Below are 24049 nucleotides of genomic sequence, written 5' to 3'. Positions count from 1 at the left end.
TAGAGCCCAAACTTAGAAATTCAAAAGCATGGAGTCACAATAAGAGAATGTCCCAAGAACTCACGCGTGGACTCCTAGGTTTGTGCTTTTAATTTCAAAGGGAAGTTAGCCTTGTTCTCAGAACAGCTTTAATAAGATCTTCAGTCTCCTATTCTGTGAAGACCTAAAGAAGCTCAAACAGCCAATATCTAATTAGATTATTTTAACAGATAGGACAGTGATTTCTTCAGTAGCTGCTGCTTCCTGTGTAGCCATCAAAATAGCTTTGCATTCCAGCTGACTCTAGTAACCAGGTCAGTTTCCACTGACTTCCCCTGCTTCCAAAAATACTTCAGGCTGATGGAGTACCTGTCATCTGTGGCCAGCATGCTTTAGGAATAATTCATCCTTAACATCTGTGAGAGTGAGAGGCCTTACCTCTTGATTAATGAGCTGATAAAATGGTGGCCTTAAGACTTGCTCATCCTTAAACATAAGAACATAAGTATTTGGCAGATTTGATTTTTTTTTTTTAAATTCAACAGAAAATGCATTTTGGGTTTAATATTTGCTCTGTTTCTTTTTTTCTTTTGACATGTACCACACTCCCGAACCCAATCTGTTCTATTGCACTTTCTAACCCCACCACTCCTTGTGATATGTTCCCCAAATCTAAAATGCTTTGGATCTGCTTACCCATATACTCGTGAGTGTCTACCAGGGGCCATATGGGAGGCAGGGTAGGGAGCCTGATGGAGCCCTGGACTGGGTATTAAGGAAATTCAAAACTCTAGTCCCTACATGAACTTGGACTGGGTATTAAGGAAATTCAAAACTCTAGTCCCTATATGAACTTGGAATGAAGCCTTAGGACTGGGTTTCCTGCCCAAGCAGTGAAGTTGGACTGTATCAGAGATTCTGTTGCTATTTTTCTGTTGCTATCTAGATGCTACTGAGATAAGGAAAGGAGGAGGAGCAGGCAGAACCCCAGCTCACCTCTTTATACTCACACACATTCATACATCTTAAGCAGAAAAACCACGTTCTGTTCTTATTTAAAAAAAAAAAAAAAGGTAGAATTCTGTATGGATTGCTTGGGAAATGTTCAAATTATAAATGAATTGTTTAAAATCATGAATTTTGATGCTCAAGAGGACCTTGATTAAGGCTTCAGGGATGTTATCAGTTTGCTCCACTTACAGACTAAAATGCTTCCCTTGGATGAAGCAGGGTTCTCAAGGTGCCTGTCCTAGAGGGAATGAAAATACCCTCTCACTTTATTTAGGCATTTTCTGAGCCCCGTGGGGTGGAGGGTTTGAAAGACGAGTGTCCATGGGAGGAGTGTCAACAGCCGTGCACCCCTCCCTGCCCACCTCCTCTCCTCACACTAGATGACCTAGAATCCCTGAGGCAAGGTAAGACACGGCTCCTCAGGAAAGCTCTCGCTTCCCAACGTGAGTAACCACTAGCCCCACTGGCCTGTGCGGCTTAACTTCCGGGGATTATCATGTGGGATCCCTTTCATCCCCCTGCACAGTCTCTCTTCACCCTTCTACTTTCCCCTCTTCACCAGAATGCTGCCTTCTGTGAATTACTTTAACAAGTTCTCTTGTCTTCTGGCTTCCACTTGAGAATTCCTAGAGACTGGAAGGAAGGAGATAAGGCAGACGGGCTGGAGTCAGATCATGCAGGGCCTTGCAAGTCATGAGAATGACTTTGGCTCTGAGTCCAGCACAGTGGTAATCTGTGCTTGGATTTCAAGCCAGGGAGTTAAAGATCTCATTTATGCATGACAAAGATCACCCTAGTGCTACACCTAGCTAGAGATGAGGGAGGTGATGGTAATGGCAGCTAGCAGATTGGTAAGCCTCTAAGCATCCTCCACTCACAGTTCCTTCATCCCTGATCTAGTGGCTGAACCTCTTACAAGAGAGAGTATTTGAATGCTCCTGGGGAAAGGTACCAAGAGGGTTCTGTGCCTAGTCGCTCAGTCGTGTCTGACTCTTTATGACCCCGTGGACTGTAGCCCGCCAGGCTTCTCTGTCCATGGAATTCTCCAGGCCAGAATACTGGACTGGGTAGCCATTCCCTCCTCCAGGGGGTCTTCCCAACCTGGGGATCGAATGCAGGTCTCCCACATTGCAGGCGTATTCTTTACCATCTGAGCCGTCAGATAAGCCAAGGATAACGGTCAGCTGAAAAAGCTGTGAAGGTCACTCACAACGGTTAGTCAAACCCAGATTGCAACACCTACTGCTTCCCTCTCTCCATCCTGAGATGCTCCCACCTTATTTAACTCACCTAATAAAGTTGTTTAAGAGTTGCTCAAGTTTTTAGGCTTGTTATATTTTTCTTCCTGGGTCAAGCCAAGTTAATTCATAAAATAACCCAACATCTAAGGAATTATAAGTACTCTTTAAGAAAAGCAGGCTGAATGAATGCTACTGAAGAAGGCCAAATTAAAGAATCATACAGAATAAAAATTTAAAGTATGTTTATTATACATCCTCAGTGTGACAAGAATTTTTAAGACATGAAGCTTGAGTAAGTTATTATAGTAAAAGAATGAAGTACAAATATAGAGCAGGAGAAAGAAAAATCACCCCAAATCTGGTCAAAGAACTTTTTTGTGTCATGTAATTAAAATTTCACATCAAGCAAGATATGCCATTTTGCTATATATTTTTCTATGATACTATAGTGACATTTCATTTTAATAGGTGTTCAGTTTGTTGCAAAGCTTCTGCCATTGTAAAGACTGAAGCTATTGTTACCTTTTAGTCAAATCCTTTCATCCTTAATTGTGCCTCATACTCTTTTTACTGAACCATGTTGCCAAATTTGTATCTCATATATATATAGCTCTACAGGTGCTAACAGGCTTCCTGAATGGCTCAGAGGTAAAGAATCTGCCTGCCAATGCAGGAGACGCAAGAGACATGGGTTTGATTCCTGGGTCAGGAAGTTCCCCTGAAAGAGAAAATGGCAACCCCCTCCAGTATTCTTGCCTGAAGAATTCCATGGACAGAGGAGCCTGGTGGGCTACAGTTCATGGGGTAGCAAAGAGTCAGACACAGCTTAGTATCTAAACAACAGGTGCTAACAAGGAAACATATCCAAGACACAGTGTTAAGTGATATTAAAAATATTTGTTGAGAAACAGTATATATTATATCCCACATGTCCAAATACATTTATATAAACATAGAATATTTCTGAAGTAACACAAGAAATGTTTTAGATTGGTTGCTGCTGAGTAGTTCTTGGGTATCAAAGTATGTAAAAGGAAACTTCATTTTATATGTTCCTGTACAGTTATACTTGCACATATTACATTTATAATACTTTCACTGGAAATTATTTCAGAAGAACTAGTGGTCATAAATACTAGTAGAATTAGAAGTAGTATCAAAATTATTAGAAGCATCAACACTAGTAAAAATGACAATAAAAAGAATAAAAAGCAGCAAGCACAAGACAGCTGACAGCCCTCTTCCCCCTTCTCTAAGCCTTTGAAAAGTCTGTTCTCTAGCCTTCTGACAGTAGGGCTCTGCCTCTTTAAGCATGTGCTGGAACACCAAGCTATCCTCCTCCCCTTTACCCCCTTACTCCCGAGTTTGGGCCCTGAAAAGACAGAAAATCAAACCCTTGTATAAGTTACACATAGGATCTGGGAAATGCACTTCTCCCATGATCTATTGTTACATTTGTAGAGTTTTTTATTCCTCTTGTGCTTGGGTGCTCTGTCGCTTCAGTCGTGTCTGACTCTGCGACCTCATGGACTGAAGCTCTACAGGCTCCTCTGTCCATGGGATTCTGCAGGCAAGAGTACTGGAGTGGGTTGCCGTGGCCTCCTCCAGGGGATCTTCTCAACCCAGAGATCAAACCCGTGCCTCTTGTGTCTCCTGCACTGGCGGGCAAGTTCTCTACCACTCGCACCACCTGGGAAGCCCCTTTTATTCCTCACATGTACTTAATTCACTCTAAAAGTTGGGAGAGTCAACCAGTTAGCTGAGAGTAGAGAATGTGGGCTAATTCATGAAGGACCACGTTCCCTCAAAGACATGGGATCTTGGGTAGTTTTTCAGCTTTCCTTTCCAGTGTCCAACTGTGGGTTTTATGCTGCATTGTCAAGATGCTCTCTTGTATTGAATATATAACTCCGTTCTGAAGTTCCTACGCAAATCATCTTTACCAGCTTGGCCTCAAAGGAGGAATCTGAAGTACTTGCTTTCCCTACAGCACATTTTTCCCTTTATATACCAGAAAGGAAGCATGTTCTACCCACTATGACCTTTACCTGTGGGTTTTAGGAAGCTATTTGATTTTCTGTTCAAGGAGAGCATTGTAACCCTGGCAACCAGACACCATGGTACAGATGGGGGATCTAACATCCAAAGGCAGTTTGACAGGCACACACACTAATGCTGCAGGCTGAGGCATCTCTCTTCTGTACTCTGACAGGACTTGCAGTTGAGCTCAATTCTGCAAAGTAGAACCTTCCCCTTTTCTAAACACAGTAGGGCTCTCAGTGGTTTACCAGTGGTTTACTTCCTCTCCACCACTCCCAAATCTAACTGATGCTCAAGCTTTGATCCCTACCTCAGTCACAGAATTCAGATGGTTAGTATTCAAAATACTGAGCATAACATTCCATAGTTCCATGCACTGTGACCGTGAGCTGTGAGTGAGTCAGTCAACTGTTGCAACTTCTGATCCAGAATTGAAGAGACTTGGATTGTCACCATTACACTAGCTGTGTGTATGTGAGCATGCCGATCAGCCTCTTTTAGCATTCTCATATGACTCTGCCTCATCAAATCTAGACAAATATTAAAGTATGGAAGTATGTACATTTTATGACTGATGAAATATAAGTAGGGCAGGCTAAATGCTGTGACAGCTAAACCTCCAAATCTTAGTAGTGTAATGCAGTACAAGATAACTTCTTGCTCATATCATTCGGTGTTTTATTGATTCATGATCTTTGCATCATGCAGCTCCACCATCAGGCAGATCCCCAGACCCTTCTCCATTATGTACATAATATACATTATGTACGTAGGTAATTGTACATTATGCCATAATGTACATACTGTTTTTTGTTTAGTCGATAAATTGTGTCTGACTCCTTTGCAACCCCATGGACTGTAGCTCACCAGGCTCCTCTGTCCATGGGATTTCCAGGGCAAGAATACTGGGGTGGGTTTCTAGTCATGTGACCATGCCTAATTGCATGGGAGTATGGGGAATATAGCTTCACTGTGTACCCTGGAGAAAACAAAAAGAGGTTGTGGTGAGCACTTCCAGCAGTCTATCAAATATCCAGTTTATTCTTCTTTTTGCTTGGAGAACATCCAAAACCTCTTCTGCAAGAGACAACCAAGAGTTCCATTGTGAGCCTGCACACAGCTCCAGGTCCAAGATCTCAGGCCGTTGTGAAACCCTGTCTGTTAGTTTCATCCTTTTAGGAATGAGACACCTAATACTCAGCGCAGCAGAGACACTGATTTCAAACTCTACCTGAAACACCCAGATATCTTCCTTAAAAAGACTTAGAATTTCCCCAGTAGAGGGAAGAAGCTGGGCAAGGACTTTGAGTCCCGGATGTGCAATTAGCATTTCTAAATCATTTATCCATTGCCATGCCCATGACCTCAGTTCTAGTCCTGTCCTGGCAAGGACAGCACAATCCGAAATGAAAGTGAGGAAAGGGTTGTTGAGTGACTTTCCTCAGGTCCCATGGCCTGATAAACCCTTCCAGGATGTTTGCAATCCTCTCAGATGTCTTTCTTTTAGTTTCCATCAAGCGTCATCCCTCACCCTCTTCAGGATTTCTTTGAAACTCATATTCTCCTTGTTGAGCAGACTAAACGTCTTTTCAGTGGACCCCTCCATGACAAATAGCAATCTACTGCAACCCAATGTGATGTAAACATCTATGCACAAATGTGTGCATTTGTGCTTCGTTCCTTCTCCTAATGGATTGGCAGTTGTGCTTGTACCACCTTCCAGCTTGTGGTCCCCTCTCCCCATCTTCCTGTCCTCTGCTTCCTGGCATTGCACTAATGGGTGGACATACACCTCGCTGCACCCAGCATCTAGCACAAGCCCATGCACACAGGCATTTCACAGAAGGGCCCTACCTCACAGCAAAAGGGGACTTGGAATGTTCTAATCTCATTTCTGCTTCCCACAGGTTGTGAGACCTTGAGAAATTCCTTGATTTTCTCTGAATCTTGGTGTGTTTTATTGATGTTATTTCACTTAAAAAACAAGAAAATTGGATACAGTTAACTTGAAAGTACATTTCAGGACTTCTCTGGCAGCCCAGTGGTTAAGACTTTGCCTTCCAATGCAGGAGGTATGGGTTTGATCCCTGATTGGGGAACCAAGAAAAAGATGTCTTTCAATGAGAACACACCATGACCGTGTATGACACTATGGCCAAGCTTTTCAAATGGGTTGCCTAATTGTTTCTCTTTCTTTATAACCTTTACACTAGGAGTCTAAAAACCTCTCTCCCAGGTCTTATAGCTTTCAGCTGCCACCTCTAATTATATATTCACATCATTGTACATGATTCTTTCTGATCCTACTTCTAACATGCAGACCCACACAAACACACACATAGACCTACACAGACACACGCATACAGAGACCCACACAGATGCTCTAATTGTTCTCTCTAGAACAACTGGCTAGACTTCTTATGATTTTTCAAAGAACATCCTGGGCCTTCATGGAAAAGAAATAACATTTTATTAAATGCCTATTGTATATTAGGTACTTTTCTTTTGCCCCCATTTAATCCTCATAATTTTCAAAGATAGGTCTTATCGTCTGCCTTGTTACATATGAGAATATTGGGGGTCAGAGAAGTTAAAAATTATGTGTTGTCACCAATTTGAAGTAGAAGCCGGAATAACCTCAGATCCATCTGATTTCATAACCCTGCCACCGCCTGACAATCTATTACAGCAGTCCTCAGCTCTCTCCCTCAATGGGTCATAAAGCACATATTGGCTCAAAGAAAATTGTCTTTCAAAAATACTCAGGATGTCCTTGTTTCTTGTTCACCTCAAACCATCCTCTAATCCTGTATGTGATGCAGCGGCATTGAGGGCCCTGTGAGGTTAGGCGGGAGAGTTAGGATCCACTTTCCTTCAGGATCTGGTGGTGTCCGTGCAGTCTGTGATAATAAAGGCCGCTTTATAAATCTGGTCACAAAGAGCTTACTCTTGGTCAGTGCTATGGAAACAGAACTGGGCTGGCAGATTTTCTTTTATTGGACGTACTGTCATAGACTTGATGAGTGAGAGAGTGTGGCTCATATCAACACGTTGCTTAGTAATTGGATAGCTCCACTGTTTTACTGGAAAGCGAACCGTGAAACTAGAAAATATTTCATTGAGAATGTGAATTAAATCAGATGTGCAAATGAATGCTTCTTTTTTTACAAACTCCCCTTTCCACCCACTCTGAATTAGCTGCTGTTTGTTTATTTTGCCTTTGAGGAGAGCAGTAGCAAAATTTTCAAATTCCCCTCATTTTGCAGAAAAGTAAACCTAAGCCACAAAGAATAATGACTTGTTTAATAAACATCTGTTTTAGACCAACATACATATACTCTGAGCACATGTTTATATTTGGGAAGGCTTATCCTGACTCCTACATATCCTTTTTCATAAACATAATATGTGATTTTCTTTACAGAAAGATAATACATATTAAATATAACTTAAAAACTAGAAAAATGAGAAAAACCATCCATGGCTCCCCCACCCCAACAGTCATAAATGAATACTGTTGGCATTTTGGTTAATTTTTTTTCCCATCTTTTTTGAAAATACATTTTTAAATACAGTATTTGTATTTATACTGTAAATATATAATATAATCATTTGATTACCTGATATGCTATTATAAGTATGTTTTCATGTTTTTACATATTTGGCAAACATTTTCAACGGAATGGTAAACAAAAATAAGGATCCCTTTTTTTAATTTAGTGTGGTTAGTACTTTTTAAATTTAAAACAATTTAAAAGATTTTTATTGAGAAAAAGTTTACATGCTGGTGAAGTCACCCTATTTCGTATACAATCCTGTGACTTCTGAAAAATTCATACTTGACAAATACATGACAAATACCTGTGACCATCACTGCAGTCAACATACGGAACAATTAAAAAATTCCTTCGTGCCCTTTTGTGGTCAACCCTTCCTCCTGCTCCCAGCTCCTAGCAACCACTGATCTGTGTTTGTTCCTGTGGCTTCTTGCCTATCCCAGAATGTCAATGGAAATGGATTTACACAGTGTGTAGTCTTTGAGTCTGGCTTCTTTCACTTAGCTTCATGAATCTCAGATTCATCCTTCTTGTTGCATGTGTAAACGTTCTTTTCTTTTTATTGCTGAATAGTATTCCTGTGCAGGGCAGTTTGTTTATTCATTCCTTGTGTTGTTTCCAGTTTGGGTCAATTAAGAATAAAGTTGAAGGGAATTCCTTGGCTGTCCAGTGATTAGGGCTCTGCGCCTTCACCACCGAGGGCACGGGTTCAATCCCTGGTCTGGGAATTAGGATCCCATAAGCTGTGCAACGCAGCCAGAAAAGAAAAAATCTGTTATAAGTGTTCATGTACAGATTGTGTGAACACGAATTTTCGTGACTTCTCATCCCCCTCAGCCTTAGCAATTGCTAATCTACTTTCTGTCTCTATAAATTTGCCTGTTCTGGGCATTTCATATAAATGTGATTACATAACCTCTAGCCCTCTGTGACTGGCTTATTTCACTTCTTGTAATGTTTTTAAGATTTGTTATGTTGTAGCACATATCAGCATTTCGTATCTTTTTTATTGCTATTTAATATACCATCGTGTGGATATCACCTTTTACTTATCCACTCATCAGTTGGTAGACATTTGATTATTTCTATTTTTTGTCTGTTATGAATAATGCTGCTATGAACATTCAGGCCCCAGTGTTAATGTGGATGTCTATTTTCAGTTCTCTTAGGTATATATCTAGGCATGGGTTTGCTGGATCATATTTGAACTCTGTATTTAACTATCTGAGGAACTGCCAAACTATTTCCAAGATGGCTTAGCATTTTACATTCACCCCAGCAATATATGAGCATTACAATTTCTCCACATCCATGTCAAAACTTGCTTTTATTTGATTTTTTGATTATAACTAACCATTCTAGTGAGTGTGAAGTAGTATCTCATTGTGATTTTGATTTGAATTTCCCCAACAACTAATTATATTGAGCATCTTTTCACATGCTTATTGGCCACTTATATATAATTTTTGGAGAAATGTATATTCAAACGTTGTGCCCATTGCAGACCTGCTCCCTTTTTCCATGTTGGCAATTGGGGGGCCCAGGCCTTACCTGGCTCCCTCATCCTGCTGATGGTCTCCAGTCAGCGCCCAACTGACTCACTGTCCTGATAAGTCAATGAATCACAAGCCTGTGACTCAGCCTTTTCCCTTTTGTTAACATAACAAGGAAGCCTCTGCATACAGCCATGGAATTCATTTTCAGAAAGAAAATTTGCTGAGATTAGTTGATGAACACATTTTTATTCAGTACAGAGAAAGGTCACATTAAACTGAAAAATAGAAAATCAGAAATTACTTTATAGGTGATATTTGAGGGAGGAAAAGAGACCAACGTGCCTTCTTTGAGTGAAAGAGAATTATTCTCTTCCCCCAAGTAAGAAGTAATGGCTTCAGTAGTGGGTGGATTATTGAACTGAAAATGTGGCTAGATGACGGTGTGAACATAACAGAATGCTATTAAATGTGATTTTAATCTCTGACACACTAAGAGGAATGACACAAAAAGTGAATATCTAATGGTTTCACATTTTTATAAAGTAGTCAGTCTCCCAGACTTCAACTGCTTATGAGCAAACTTCATTTTTTGAATTTCAAACTTCAATAACCTATCCTAATACATTTTTGAAAGCTTAATAGATGAACACAGCATTATGTTAAATATAGGAAGACAAAATTTGGCATCTGCTATTTAAAAGCTCACAGTTGGTGGGGCCTAAAATTTGTGTTTACATTTATTTATTCAATATTTCTTTAGTGTCTACCATATAGTAGGTAAGTTGAAGGTAAATCAACATATCCTCTGTGCTCTGGTCTCACATTGGAATTTTCCCCCATTTCAGTGTCGTGTTATGAAGGTGTTGGCATGGTTGACCATCTTTCAAACACTCTTTTGCCTTATCTCATTGTTTACAGAACAGTATGGGAGGTTTTGTCATCCTGCTTTACAGATGAGAAAACCGAGATGCAGAGATGTTAAGTCATTTACACACAGTGATGCAGCCAGAAAGGGCCAGGATTTGAACCTAAGTCATGTCACCATAAATCCAAGCTCATTTCAGCATGCCATGCTCTGTATTGTACCAAGAAAATGATAAATCCTAAACTTTCATGAGATAGGGTTCAAGTGGAAGTTGCTTCTTCCCCCTGGCTTCAGTATTATTTCCTTGGATATGAAAGGAAATGAGTTGATATTTTTGTAGCCAGACTGGTTGGGTGTAGATTGACAGTGTTTCAGAGTGTCACAGTCATGACAGACATGAATCGTTTAATGTGATGGTTAATTTTATGTGTCAACTTGACTAGGCTACAGGGTGCCCAGATATTTGGTCAAACATTATTCTGGCTGTTTCTGTGAAGGTGTCTTTGGATGAGATTAACATTTGAACCAGTAGACTGAATAAGCAGATTGCCCTAATGTGGGTGGAACTCAACCAATCAGCTGAACCATGAATGGAAAAAAGGTTGACCATTTCATGAGTAAGAGAGAACTTCTCCTTCTTGATTGCCTTCAAGCTGGATTGTCAGCCTTTTCTGCTTTTGGACACAATGGAAACTTCTCAGGCTTCGAGCCCACCAGTCTTTGGATGGTTCTCGTGTTTCTCAGGCCTCCCGACTGCTACCAGAACTACACTGGCTGTCCTGGGTCTCCAGTATGATAACCTACCCTGTAGATCTTGAGATTCATCATTGGCTATAATGACATGAGCCAATTCCTCATAGTAAATCTCTTTATAGATACAGAGTCAGCATATGTATTAGTTCTGTTTCTCTGGGAAACTCTGTGGCTCTGAGGGCATTGGCGGACTCTTCTCTCCATCACTCCCGGTGGGCGTTATCCAACGGGCCAGTGTTTCTAGCAAACAGGCAGAGGGAGGATCCAGCCAGACCACCAGGATCAGTCCTCTCTACATGGCCATGCTACCACCTTCGACACAGCTGGGCTGTGGCTGGGTCCCAAGCTCTGAGCGAGGTGAGGGGTTGGCATGTAGCATCCTAGGCCTTGTGTCAGCAAGACAGTGAATATGGAAACACAAGGCCTGTCTGAAGGGAAAAGACAAGTGAGCCTGAACTCTGGAATCTCATCAACCCCCTTGCTTTACCATGAAAAAATATATAAATAAAAGAGCCTGCACATTTTCCCAAGTCCTGACTCCAAGTCATCTCCAGCTGTCCCTGAGTGGCACCATCCTGATTTGCCCACACTGCCCAGGTATGGACAGGTGATCTGCAGAGATCCAACAGCATCCCTGGCTTGCTTTCTCCACAAACACGGGCATAGAGTGGGCACAGTGGCCTGCCCTTGAAGAGAGCTCGAAAGAAACGGAGCATGTGCTTTGCTCTGGCAACAGAGCCTGCAGGATTTTGCTGGTAAAAGGAAGGAAAAAATCAATGTGGCTGTTTAAAATGTAACTGTGGCAGTGAAGCAGTGCAGAAAAGTCATTGCACGGAGGAGGTTCAAGGCCGTGGGGGATGCTGTACCCCAGCCTATCGAGGAGGACTGCCCAAGGAAGCCAATTTTCAGAAAAGATTAGATTCATCTCCGTCCATCTTTCCCCTACTTCTGAATCATCTTCACTTCATTCCACACGCCATCAGCAGTAGCTCCCAGATCCCAAGTACCCACCAGGTACTCCTGACTGCTACTAGAACTACATGGGTTGTCCTGGGTCCCCAGTTTGACAACCTACCCTGTAGATCTTGAGATTCTTCGTTGGTTTATTCAGCATGTTCCCTGCCTTCGGAAATCTGCTACACACTTTATACACAAATATAGATGCAAAGATCATCTCTAGTTTACCCTTAAGGAAACTCAACCCAACAAGGTTAAGCAGCTTGTCCATTTTGATGCAGATAGGGGAGTAGAAAAATTCCATATAAGTCCAAGTAAACCTGATTCAAAGCACATACTCTTTAGGTCTTAGCATGTCACTCCAGCCAAAGTCAGCCAAGAGAAGGTTTACCTGCTTCTGTGCATTAGAGTTGGTTGGTAATTTTGGAGCCTCTCGCAAGTACATCACTTGGGTATTTGGCTGCCATTCAGCCCCTAAGCTACTCATGGGTCAGTTCACTAGTCATCCAGGCAAGATTAATGGGTGTATAAATGGCTGCCAAGTGGTGACAATTTTAGTCCTTGGTGACTGATTCAAGTTGCTTTAGTCTTTGTCCCTAGGTCTAACATTCAGTGGTTCATTTCCCATTTAAGAGTGTGTTTTGTGTACACTGGGAATTTCATGTCCAACTCAGAATTTTAAAGAAGATATACAAGCCCTTTCGTGGTACCTGACTGTTTTGTGTGTTTTTTTTGTTTTTGTTTTTTCTAGATCTATAAAGAAGTTCTAAGCTTGAGGCTGTCAGTAGGAGTGAAAAGAAGGTAAGAAAACATGCCTGTAACTTATAGTTGATCTTAACCAAGGTTCCTGCATCTCCACAGGGCCGCATCTGGGGATTCAACCCACCACAGATCATGCAGTACGGTCATATCCATTGCTGATAAAAACCCGTGTGTGAGTGACCCTGTGCAGGTCAAACCCATGTTGTTCAAGGGCCAGCTTTATATGCATATATATATCACATTTTGCTTACCCATTCATCTGTCCGTGGACACTTAGGTGACTTGATTAGATATTGTAAAAGAATGTTCCTATGAACCCATGTGTGTGGTTTTGTCCAGTTTTTACAAATAAGGATCTTCAGGTTCAGAGAAGTGGGATAACAGTGTAACATCACATGGTCACTATGTGATAGAGCTTGGAAAGCTAAATGATCAGGGAGGTAAGGGAACTCTGCACTTTTCACGGAGGCCAAGCTCCTCTGGTCTGCGTCCAGGGTGGAGGTGGATGAACAGTTCGCCGAGGCGGGGCTCGGGGCTTGGCTGCCAGGGCTCCCCGCCGAGGTCTTGCAGAGGCTACTGGAGGGATGCTCGTCGGGGTGACAGGTCCTCCCCCTCCGCAGTGCCCACAACCCAGAGGAGAGAAGAACCATTGGTGACCTGTGCCAAGAGTGGCCATCCTGAGAGCTTTCCTCCTGAAGGGGTGAGCAGGAGACGCTAGAGCGGGAAGGGGACATGGCAGTGTTGGGTATGGAAGTCTGGGTCTGTGAGCTCCGTCTCAGAGGGGACCATCTGAAGTGTGATCCATAGCCAGCAGCGTCAGCACCACCTGGTGAAAATGCAGACCCCAGGCCCCACTAGAGCAGCAGAACCACATCCGCATTTTACAAGTTCCACAGCCGTCTGAGCAGAGTTTAAAGTTGGAGGAGTTGTTTGTTTTTTTTTTAAGTTGGAGGCTAATTACTTCACAACATTTCAGTGGGTTTTGTCATACATTGATATGAATCAGCCATAGAGTTACACGCATTCCCCATCCCGATCCCCCCTCCCACCTCCCTCTTCACCCGATTCCTCTGGGTCTTCCCAGTGCACCAGGCCCGAGCACTTGTCTCATGCATCCCACCTGGGCTGGTGATCTGTTTCACCATAGATAGTATACATGCTGTTCTTTTGAAACATCCCACCCTCACCTTCTCCCACAGAGTTCAAAAGTCTGTTCTGTATTTCTGTGTCTCTTTTTCTGTTTTGCATATAGGGTTATCGTTACCATCTTTCTAAATTCCATATATATGTGTTAGTATGCTGTAATGTTCTTTATCTTTCTGGCTTACTTCACTCTGTATAATGGGCTCCAGTTTCATCCATCTCATTAGGACTGATTCAAATGAATTCTTTTTAACGGCTGAGTAATATTCCATGGTGTATATGTACCACAGCTTCCTTATCCATTCATCTGCTGATGGGCATCTAGGTTGCTTCCATGTCCTGGCTATTATAAACAGTGCTGCGATGAACATTGGGGTGCACGTGTCTCTTTCAGATCTGGTTTCCTCGGTGTGTATACCCACAAGTGGTATTGCTGGGACATATGGCAGTTCTATTTCCAGTTTTTTAAGGAATCTCCACACTGTTCTCCATAGCAGCTGTAGTAGTTTGCATTCCCACCAACAGTGTAAGAGGGTTTCCTTTTCTCCACACCCTTGCCAGCATTTATTGCTTGTAGACTTTTGGATAGCAGCCATCCTGACTGGCGTGTAATGGTACCTCATTGTGGTTTTGATTTGCATTTCTCTAATAATGAGTGATGTTGAGCATCTTTTCATGTGTTTGTTAGCCATCTGTATGTCTTCTTTGGAGAAATGTCTGTTTAGTTCTTTGGCCCATTTTTTGATTGGGTCATTTATTTTTCTGGAATTGAGCTTCAGGAGTTGTGTGTATATTTTTGAGATTAATCCTTTGTCTGTTTCTTCATTTGCTATTATTTTCTCCCAATCTGAGGGCTGTCTTTTCACCTTACTTATAGTTTCCTTTGTAGTGCAAAAGCTTTTAAGTTACAAATGTTCAAAGGACTGTCAAAAGATGTATATACCTCACTGAAGAAGAAATAAGATTTGCCAATAGGTATGGTCATCTTTAGAGATGTCCAACTTCTTTAGTAATAAGAGAAAAAAATTTTTTTAATGAGGCATTACTTAATATCCATTTTAGAGGCAATGGATACAGTTCTGGATAAGCCAATAATTATGATGGTGTGAAATGGAAGCAAAAACTTGGAAAGCTATTCTAGAGTGCAATCTTAAACTATGAAGTGAAATTAAAGTTGTCTATACCTCAAAAAAAAAAAAAAAAACGTTGGAGGAGTGCTGCCTTAGAGCCCTTTGAGGCACATGTTTATGACATTTCTTCATTGTTAAATTTCATCAAGTCCTCACCAGACAGGGCTGATGGTGCAGAGAATGAGCTGCCTGCTTTTTCCTGTTTCCTAGAGACAGAGGAGAACCCCCTTGGGGAGAAGGGCATGTCCTCCAGAGACAGGGAGATGGTCAGAGGGGACGAGAGACTGTGGGAGGGGAGGGAGTGACAAAACAGGAAAGCGTCACTTTTGTTGAGTAAAGATTCAACGCTGCAAATCATATACTTTAGAGACTGACTTAATCTCCGAGTAACCCTCTGAGGGATTCACTGTGTTCACACCATTTTGTAGATGAGAAGAAAGATTCAGAGAGGTGAAGTGCCTTACCTGGGGTCACACAGCTAAGTGGCTGGCTCCCCCTGAAGACGGTGGTCCCAAATGTGGCTCTTTCCCTGGCTGCAAAGTGTCGGGTTTGGTGTTTCCGTCCTGGTGCCAATTCCTCGACCCAGCAGTCTTAGGACACTCAGGCAAGGGTGACAAGGTCAGCTACTGCTCCCAGGCTGGGAGCAGAGTGTGTGAATTTGAGGAAGTAGAATAATGAGGAAGTGTGCACTTCAGTCAATAGCTTAGTTCCAGGCATATATGGGTCACCCAATAAGCATGTGTTGAATGAATGAATAGAAGAAAGAACAGATGTCTGGCCTGTTCTCCTGATTCTTAGACCCTTGGTTGTTGTTGCTATTCAGTCTCCCAGTTGTGTCTGACTCTGCAACCCCAAGAACTGCAGCATGCCAGGCCTCCCTGTCCCTCACCATCTTCTGAGATTTGCTCAAGTTCATGTCCATTGCATTAGTGATGCCATCCAGCCATCTCATCTTCTGATGCTCTCTTCTCCTTCTGCCCTCAATCTTTCCCAGCATCAGGAACTTTTCCAATGAGTCGGCTGTTCACATCAGGTGACCAAAATACTGGAGCTTCCGCTTCAGCATCAGTCCTTCCAATAATTACTCAGGGTTGATTTCCCTTAAGATTGACTGGTTTGATCTCCTTTAGACCCTTGGAGACACCTGTAAATCACCTGTTTTCAACTTCCCCTGTGTTGCCAAGGCTAGAATCAGGGAGTCCAAAGTTTCAATCCAGTGCACTCATCATCACCTCCCCCTTTTCTTGTCAGGAAGCAGCAAAGAAATTTAAGTTTCCATTATAGATTTTATTTTTGTCCCAGCCTGTGCCATACCTGCATATCATCTCATCACTTTCTGTGCATTTGGTAGTTTCCACATGCCCTACCGCTGCGAGGGGAAGTCCTATGTTGTTGTTGCTCTCTCTCAGTTCCTGCCCCAAGGAAATATCTGTCTCCTTAAAGGATCTGGGGGTGGGACGATGCAGTTATTTTTTTCCCCACTCTCTTTTCTCTCACTGCTTTGCTAGAAGGCAGCCCAAGTCACAGGCAGGTCTGTCTCTTGGGCCAGAGGAATCAGGAAAAGAAGCTGGAAAATGTGGGGGAGATGCTAGGAAGAAGAGAGTACTTCTGTGGAATATGTATATATACCTAATAATGGAATTCTCCAAGCCAGGCTTCAGCAATACGTGAACCAAGAACTTCCAGAGGTTCAAGCTGGTTTTAGAAAAGGCAGAGGAACCAGAGATCAAATTGCCAATATCCACTGGATCATCGAAAAAGCAAGAGAGTTCCAGAAAAACATCTATTTCTGCTTTATTGACTACGCCAAAGTCTTCGACTGTGTGGATCACAATAAACTGTGGAACATTCTGAAAGAGATGGGAATACCAGACCACCTGACCTGCCTCTTGAGAAACCTGTATGCAGGTCAGGAAGCAACAGTTAGAACTGGACATGGAACAACAGACTGGTTCCAAATAGGAAAAGGAGTACATCAAGGCTGTATATTGTCACCCTGCTTATTTAACTTATATGCAGAGTACATCATGAGAAATGCTGGGCTGGAAGAAGCACAAGCTGGAATCAAGATTGCTGGGAGAAATATCAATAACCTCAGATATGCAGATGACACCACCCTTATGGCAGAAAGTGAAGAAGAACTAAAGAGCCCCTTGATGAAAGTGAAAGAGGAGAGTGAAAAAGCTGGCTTAAAGCTCAACAGTCAGAAAACTAAGATCATGGCATCCAGTCCCATCACCTCATGGAAAATAGATGGAGGGACAGTGGAAACAGTGTCATATTTTTTTTGGGGGGGGGGGGCTCCAAAATCACTGCAGATGGTGACTGCAGCCATGAAATTAAAAGACACTTACTCCTTGGAAGGAAAGTTATGACCAACCTAGACAGCATAATTAAAAAGCAGAGACATTACTTTGCCAAGAAAGGTCCATCTGGTCAAGGCTATGGTTTTTCCAGTGGTCATGTATGGATGTGAGAGTTGGACTGTGAAGAAAGCTGAGCACCAAAGAATTGATGCTTTTGAACTGTGGTGTTGGAGAAGACTCTTGAGAGTCCCTTGGACTGCAAGGAGATCCAACCAGTCCATCCTAAAGGAGATCATTCCTGGGTGTTCATTGGAAGGACTGATGCTGAAGCTGAAACTCCAATACTTTAGTCACCTCATGTGAAGAGTTGATTCATTGGAAAAGACCCTGATGCTGGGAGGGATTGGGGGCAGGAGGAGAAGGGGACGCCAGAGGATGAGATGACTGAATGGCATCACCAACTCGATGGGCATGAGTTTGAGTAAACTCCAGGAGTTGATGATGGACAGGAAAGCCTGGTGTGCTGTGATTCATGGGGTCACAAAGAGTCGGACACGACTGAGCGACTGAACTGAACTGAATAATGGAATTACTGGGTCAACGTTTGGATTCTCTTTATGGTTTTACTTTGCATTTCCCTGATGATCAATATGCATTTTCCTGCATATTTCATATATTTTACATATGAAAAGTGCCCATCTTTCTATTGAGTTGCCCTTTTCACTGATTTGTGGAAGTTCTTTATATTATCAATATATGGACTACAAACATTTTCTCCAGCTCTATGGGGACTTTTTCACTTCCTTAATGGGGTTTTGATGACTAAAAGTTTTAAATTTTTCCCCTTTTTTCCCCTCTTTTAATAAGGAGGGAAGACTAGAGAAGGGTCTTTCTCTAAAAGTTCTTAACTTTAATGAATGCCAACTTATCCATTTTTCCCTTAAGTACTCAAACTTCTTGTTATCCATTGAAGAAATCTTTGTGTACTTGAAAGTCATGAAGATATTTTCCTATGCTATCCGCTAGAAGCTTTAATGGCTTCATATTCACATTTAAATCAGTAATCTGTCTGGAATTGCCTTTTGTGAATAGTGTGAGATAGGGGATCTTACACCATTTTTTGAAGAGACTCTGCTCCCCAAACTGCATGGCAGCATACCTTTGTGACAATCTGATAAAGCATGTCTAGGGATCTCTTGCCAAACTCTCCACTCTATTCCATTGATTTATTTACCCAAACTTGCATTCATTCATGCAATTGTAAGTTGTCTCAATATCCTCCAACTTTGTTCTTCAACACTGGCTTGGCTATTCTTACACTTTTCCATTTCCTTAAGATCTACTTGTCAATTTCTCCCCAAGGAACAGCTTTCTGAGACTCTGTATTGAATCTGTATTGAATTTAAACATCAATTTGGGGGAGAACTGACATTTTCACAATACTGAGTGCTCTATTTCATGAACATTGTATACTCTCTATTTTTTTAAAAGGTATCCTTTAAAGTCTTCTGTGCTGAATTTTAGTTTTCACTATGGAGGTCTTGAACATATTTCATTATATTTATTCCTAAATCTTTGATACATCTTATGCAATTATACCTATAAAGTAAAATTTAAACTTTATTTTCTATAATGTTTCTATAAAGAAATACAGTTGATATTTATGCACTGCCCTTGTAGCTCAAGGACTTTTACAATTCACTTACTAATTCTAAAAATTCACTTATTAATTCTAATAATTCTATTAATTCTCCATCTATGTCTTTGCCTTCTCTTTGCTCCTCCCTCACCTCTGCCCAATTTGGTAGCAACGCATGGAAGAGAAATGAAATTCACCTCATCCCATAGCCCTTAATATGTCAAAAGTGTGATGAGTATTGGGGCAAAGCATGGTCTAAAATGAGTCTGGGCTTTTATGATCAAGTTTGACCTTTCTGTCAAACTTTATTTAGCAACCTACATTATAAGTGGGTTGAATTTGTGAGGCTGCACTCTCTAATGCTTCCTTATATTCTGTGTGATGTTATATGGGAGATACTTGGTGTGACAGCTATTATGACTAGTCAAATGTTAAAAAGAATTGATGAGGAAGCTGGGGAGCTTGATGCTGCCACAAATATAAAAGCCGGCCACCTCGTCCTGTGTGCTGCAGACCATGACAGGGACCATCTCTTTAAATTGCATTTGCTTCATTAGCAGAAGCAGCTCAAGATCATGCAAGCTCACTCTAATTTATCTTGGTTTGTTGTCATCCTGTGACTCAGGAAAGGGACTGCATTTCTGTTTCCAATTAAGGCTTGATGAACTCCGAGGCAAGGAGCCGGGGTGGAAAGCTGGTACTAGGGAAGCAGGAGGATTAAACCTGGTGGAGCATAGCCAAGAGCATTTAGCAAACCCAGGCATCCTTCATCGGAGCCTGCTCTGTGCCTGTGACTCTGCCTCAGAATAGCAACAGGAAAAAATAGCAAATAGAAAATCTCTGGATCTCCAGGAGGGCTCTGCATACCTCCTCACTCCTCCCCGGTCCACAGACCCTTCCTAAATGCCCGTGCCATGACCTGGAGGGGGGAATGTACTCAGAGACAACGTTGTGTAGGGGAAAGAGCAAAGTTTTTGGAATTAGACCCCCCTAAATTGGACCCTGGACTCTTTCACTCCTAGCTGAGTGAGCCTGTCTCACTGAGCCTGTTCCTTCAACTATGGAAAGGTGACCATGATACCTACTTGGCACCATGGGCTGTACCCTCTAGCATGGCACCAGCTGATGTGAGCTCACTCTCAGCTTGGGCTCTCCAGCTGGCTCCACTCGTCTTCACTGGCCACCCGGACACCTCTAGAATTTGAGTTTGCAAGCCTTGACTTGGCCCAAGTACCAAGCCACTTCCTGTTTCTGTGGAGAACATGATGAGTGAGCCATTGATGAGTGCAGCCATCTGCCTCTCAAGCTCTGTTTAAAATACCCGCAATCACCAGCGTCCTCTGTAAGCCACCAGGGCAGAAACCGTTGGTGGGCTGAGAGTCAGGGATAAAAGTCTTCCCGAAGGACTGCCTGGAGCGTGGGCTTCGGATCAGCAGATTGGCATCACCTTACACTTGTTAGAAATGCAAATTCTCAGGCCCCTCTGAGACTACTGAATCAGAAACACCAAGCAGAGCCCAGCAACATTTGCTTCAGCAAGCTCTGCGGGTTCCTGTAATGCAGGCTGACGTTTGAGAACTGCTGGTCTGAGCAAGCGCTGGAAGCAACACAGACCCAGTTTGATAGTCTTCTGCCTGGGAGTGAGGAATAGCCGCGGGACTCTGGGGTGCTCACCTAGGGCCACGGGGAGCCTGTGAGCTTCTCACGGGTCTATCAGGAGGAGGCCCATTGAGGAACATGACACACAGCTTCCTCATGAAAGTCTAGCCCTTCAGCCAGGTGCTCAGGCCTTTCCAAATGGCATCTTCTTCTCTAAGCTTATCTGCCAGACTGCTCTGCTCCGCTCCAGCTCTTCTTGTCCCTTGTGTGGACACTCCCCATTTGTTCATGCCTCCACTGAGCTCTTGGTATTCTGTGATGGTCCTTCCAAAGTGTAAAGGTCCAGGTCAGCTTTCCCACAATATGCTCCTATTGACACCAGTAGGTGAAACTAAGCTCTGTGGTCAATGGATGTGGGAAATTGTGGCTTACATGGCTTACTGGTGCGGGATCTACCACAATGTCTAATAAATTAATATCCATTGTAAATTCCCAAGGAAGTAGATTTAAGAGATAGAATTTTCAAGACTGATTTAAACACAAAAACATTTACGCCATATTTTGAAGGGCGTTTTCTGTGGGTCAGACTTTCAGAGACGTATGTGTTGTCATATACTTCCTCACACAGTCGTTTATTTACGAATCCAGGCTCTCCAGCTAGGCAGAGTATACCGCTGTTCCTCTGTGCTAACACCAAGCCCTGTGTATCTTAGGTGTTTGGGAAGATTTTGATGCTGTGCTACTACTGTTTTCCATTTGAATAACATTTCTGAAGCAGTCATTTAGTCTTTACAGTATCTCTGTAATCACTGTGATGAAGTCATCTCTAAGATCCAGGTGCTTTAAGAGCCAGGTTGGGCAGTAGATTCCTCAGATGTTCAAAAGTGATATTTGCAGGATGAGCTGGACCAGAATCCTGGTGTCCTGATCACTGGTTCTGGGGGAGGAACAGGGCTTGGGGTTTTTCCCTATATGCCTAAGTGACTCACTGTTGACAGAGAGAGGAACATGAGGGTGTAGGCAACAGTAGGAGTCGGTCTGGTTGTTCCTGCTCCTCATTGTCCAGCATTAGAAATACTTAGATTTCATAACACTTTGTATACCTCAAACTTACAGTGTTATATGTAAATTATATCTCAGTAAAGCTGGAGGTGGAGGAAAGAAAAAAGTTATCTTTCAATAAGCACAACGCACGACTTCTGGCTTATCTGGATACCTAGAAGGTGCCTTTCTTATAAAAGAAGAGCTGGTTGCAGAAATGAAAAGGTAGAGAGAGGGGCCAATGAGGAAAGTTATTCCTTATTCCCAGCTCTCAAAACACCTGTCATCAAATCACAAACCACTGGACAAAGGCGATGCGACATCTTAGCATCTGGAAGTAGGATTCCCCGGTCACTTAGGGGCTTGAAGTCTGGTCAGGGCACTGCCACCTCCTAGCCATTAGGTCTGCCTACCTTGGTTCCACTGGAGCAAGCTGGTTATAACATTCAAAGTATTATCTGAGTTCCTCAAGAGGATCTATTTTTAGCACAATGATACACTTCTTTGCTGATCACCCCCCATCCCACCATTTGCTCCAGAACACCTAGATCCTGAAGAAAACTTACTTTGGTGATCACTGTACTTGCAGGAAATAGGGAAAATCTCCAAGGAGCCCTCCTTCCTAAAGAAAGGGTGTTAGAGCTAGAACCGGAGCTGGGAGCAGAAAGTAGTGAATAAGCTGAAAGAACGAGGCTGCCCCCAGGGCAGTGCTCATAGCAGTGCTGTGGTTTGCAGTCGTGATGGTAAATCTCAGGCCACAGCAAGGAGGAGAGCTGGACAGAAATCTCTGCATCACCCCAAGCCGGCAGTGACCCTCCGATTCCCACGCATGCCGTGTTCTTGTGTTTCAGTAACTGCAAAATATAGTCTCCCTGCGCCCTCCACGCTTCCTTTTCAGGATTTTTGTGTCTGTTCTCATAAGCTTATTTTTTAGATGGATTTTATATTGTGGTATCACATTCTAACATGATTTTACAGGTTGTCTTGGGAAAGACATACACTTTTACAATGTCAAATCTTCCCACAAGTGAACAGGATGTGTTGGGAGGGATTGTCTTCTGGCATAAAGCTCTCATTGCTGATAAACGCCACCACTGCGCAGTCACAAAGATGGCTTTGGTGAGAGAGATTTGGTTCAACATGTTGTTGAAACCAAAGGGCATTCCATTTAAAAGCCACTCATTGTGGTCGTCCCTTGGGCCAGGCACTGTATCATGTCCTGTTATGGAAGACTCAGTCATGAATGAGAATCCATTAGGATGGCTACTTACTATCAAAAAAACAGAAAATAGTAAGTGTTGGCAAGGATGCGGGGAAATTGGAACCCTTGTGCACTGCTGCTGTTGGGAATGTAAAATAATGGCAGTGCTTTGAAAAACACTGCAACGGCTCCTAAAAAATTAAAAACAGAATTAACATATTATCCAGCAATTCCACTTATTGAAAGCAAAGACTCAAAGAGATATCTGTACACCTAGGTTAACAGCAACGTTTTGCACAATAGTCAAAAGGCAGAAGCAAACCCTAGTGTCTATTGACAGATGAATGGATAAACAAAGTGTGGTGTATATATACAGCGGTATATTATTCAGCCTTAACAAGAAAGGAAATTCTGCTATGTGCCACAGCGTGGATGAATCCTGAGGACGTTATGCTGAGTGAAATAAGCCAGTCACAAAAGGGCAAATGCTGTGTGGTTCCACGTATATGGAACAGGGAGACTCATACGGACAGCGCTGAGAGTCAAGGGCTGTTGGGGAAGGGGAAAAAGGGAGTTAGTGCCTAATGGGTACAGTTTCAGATTTGACAGATGGAATGAGTTTTAAAGATGGATGGTGGCCATGATGGTTGTGTAACAGTATCAATGTACTTGATGCCACTTAAAAATAGTTAAGATGCAAATTTTATGTGCATGTATTTTACTGCAATTAAAAATAGAAATAATTTAAGAAAAAATTTTTTAAAAGATGAGTGAGGAAAACCATGCATGCTCAGGGAACTCTGTGGGGGAAGAACAGTGGCAGGGGGCACAGACATAGGCACCCTGGCCTGGCAGTAGTTGGCCGAGAGCAACTCTCTGGCATGGATCTGCCTCAACAGGGGACTTAATCCCCCAGCTCGTGGAGGCTGGGCGGCTTAGGGACAGATTCCAGGCTGGCAGAATAATGGTCTGAAGAGATGGGGGAAGGGATAGTGAAGGAGTTGGGGGTGGACATGTACACACTGCTATATTTAAAATAGATAACCAACAAGGACCTACTGTATAGCACAGGGAACTCTGCTCAATGTTATGTGGCTGCCTGGATGGGAGGAGAATTAGTTGCTCTGCTGTGTTCCTGAAACTATCACAACATTGTTAATTGGCTATACTCAAATATAAAATAAAAAGTTTTTTAAAAAAAGAATAGACTTCCTAAAAGTATATTCCAGAGCCCGGCACCACATTTATCTTGTCATGGGGTATGTTCATGAACTTCCTGAAACCTAAACATCACTCCTGATTTACGGATTTCCTTGCTTTCTCCTTCTC

General features: G+C 42.5%; 1 long non-coding RNA gene across 1 annotated transcript in view; it reads left to right on the top strand.

The window, feature by feature from the left end:
* The first annotated feature begins 12652 nt into the window (after positions 1-12652).
* Positions 12653-24049, top strand: part of LOC122682646 — a 94621-nt gene continuing 83224 nt past the window's right edge. Inside the window, exon 1 of the long non-coding RNA XR_006337464.1 lies at positions 12653-12700. This is a non-coding gene — a long non-coding RNA (uncharacterized LOC122682646). The remainder of the gene's footprint in view (positions 12701-24049) is intronic.

Source organism: Cervus elaphus, chromosome 24, assembly GCF_910594005.1.
Source record: "Cervus elaphus chromosome 24, mCerEla1.1, whole genome shotgun sequence".
Taxonomy (NCBI): Eukaryota; Metazoa; Chordata; class Mammalia; order Artiodactyla; family Cervidae; genus Cervus; species Cervus elaphus.
Note: the sequence above shows the minus strand (reverse complement) of the source record. Positions and strands in the feature narration are given on the sequence as shown.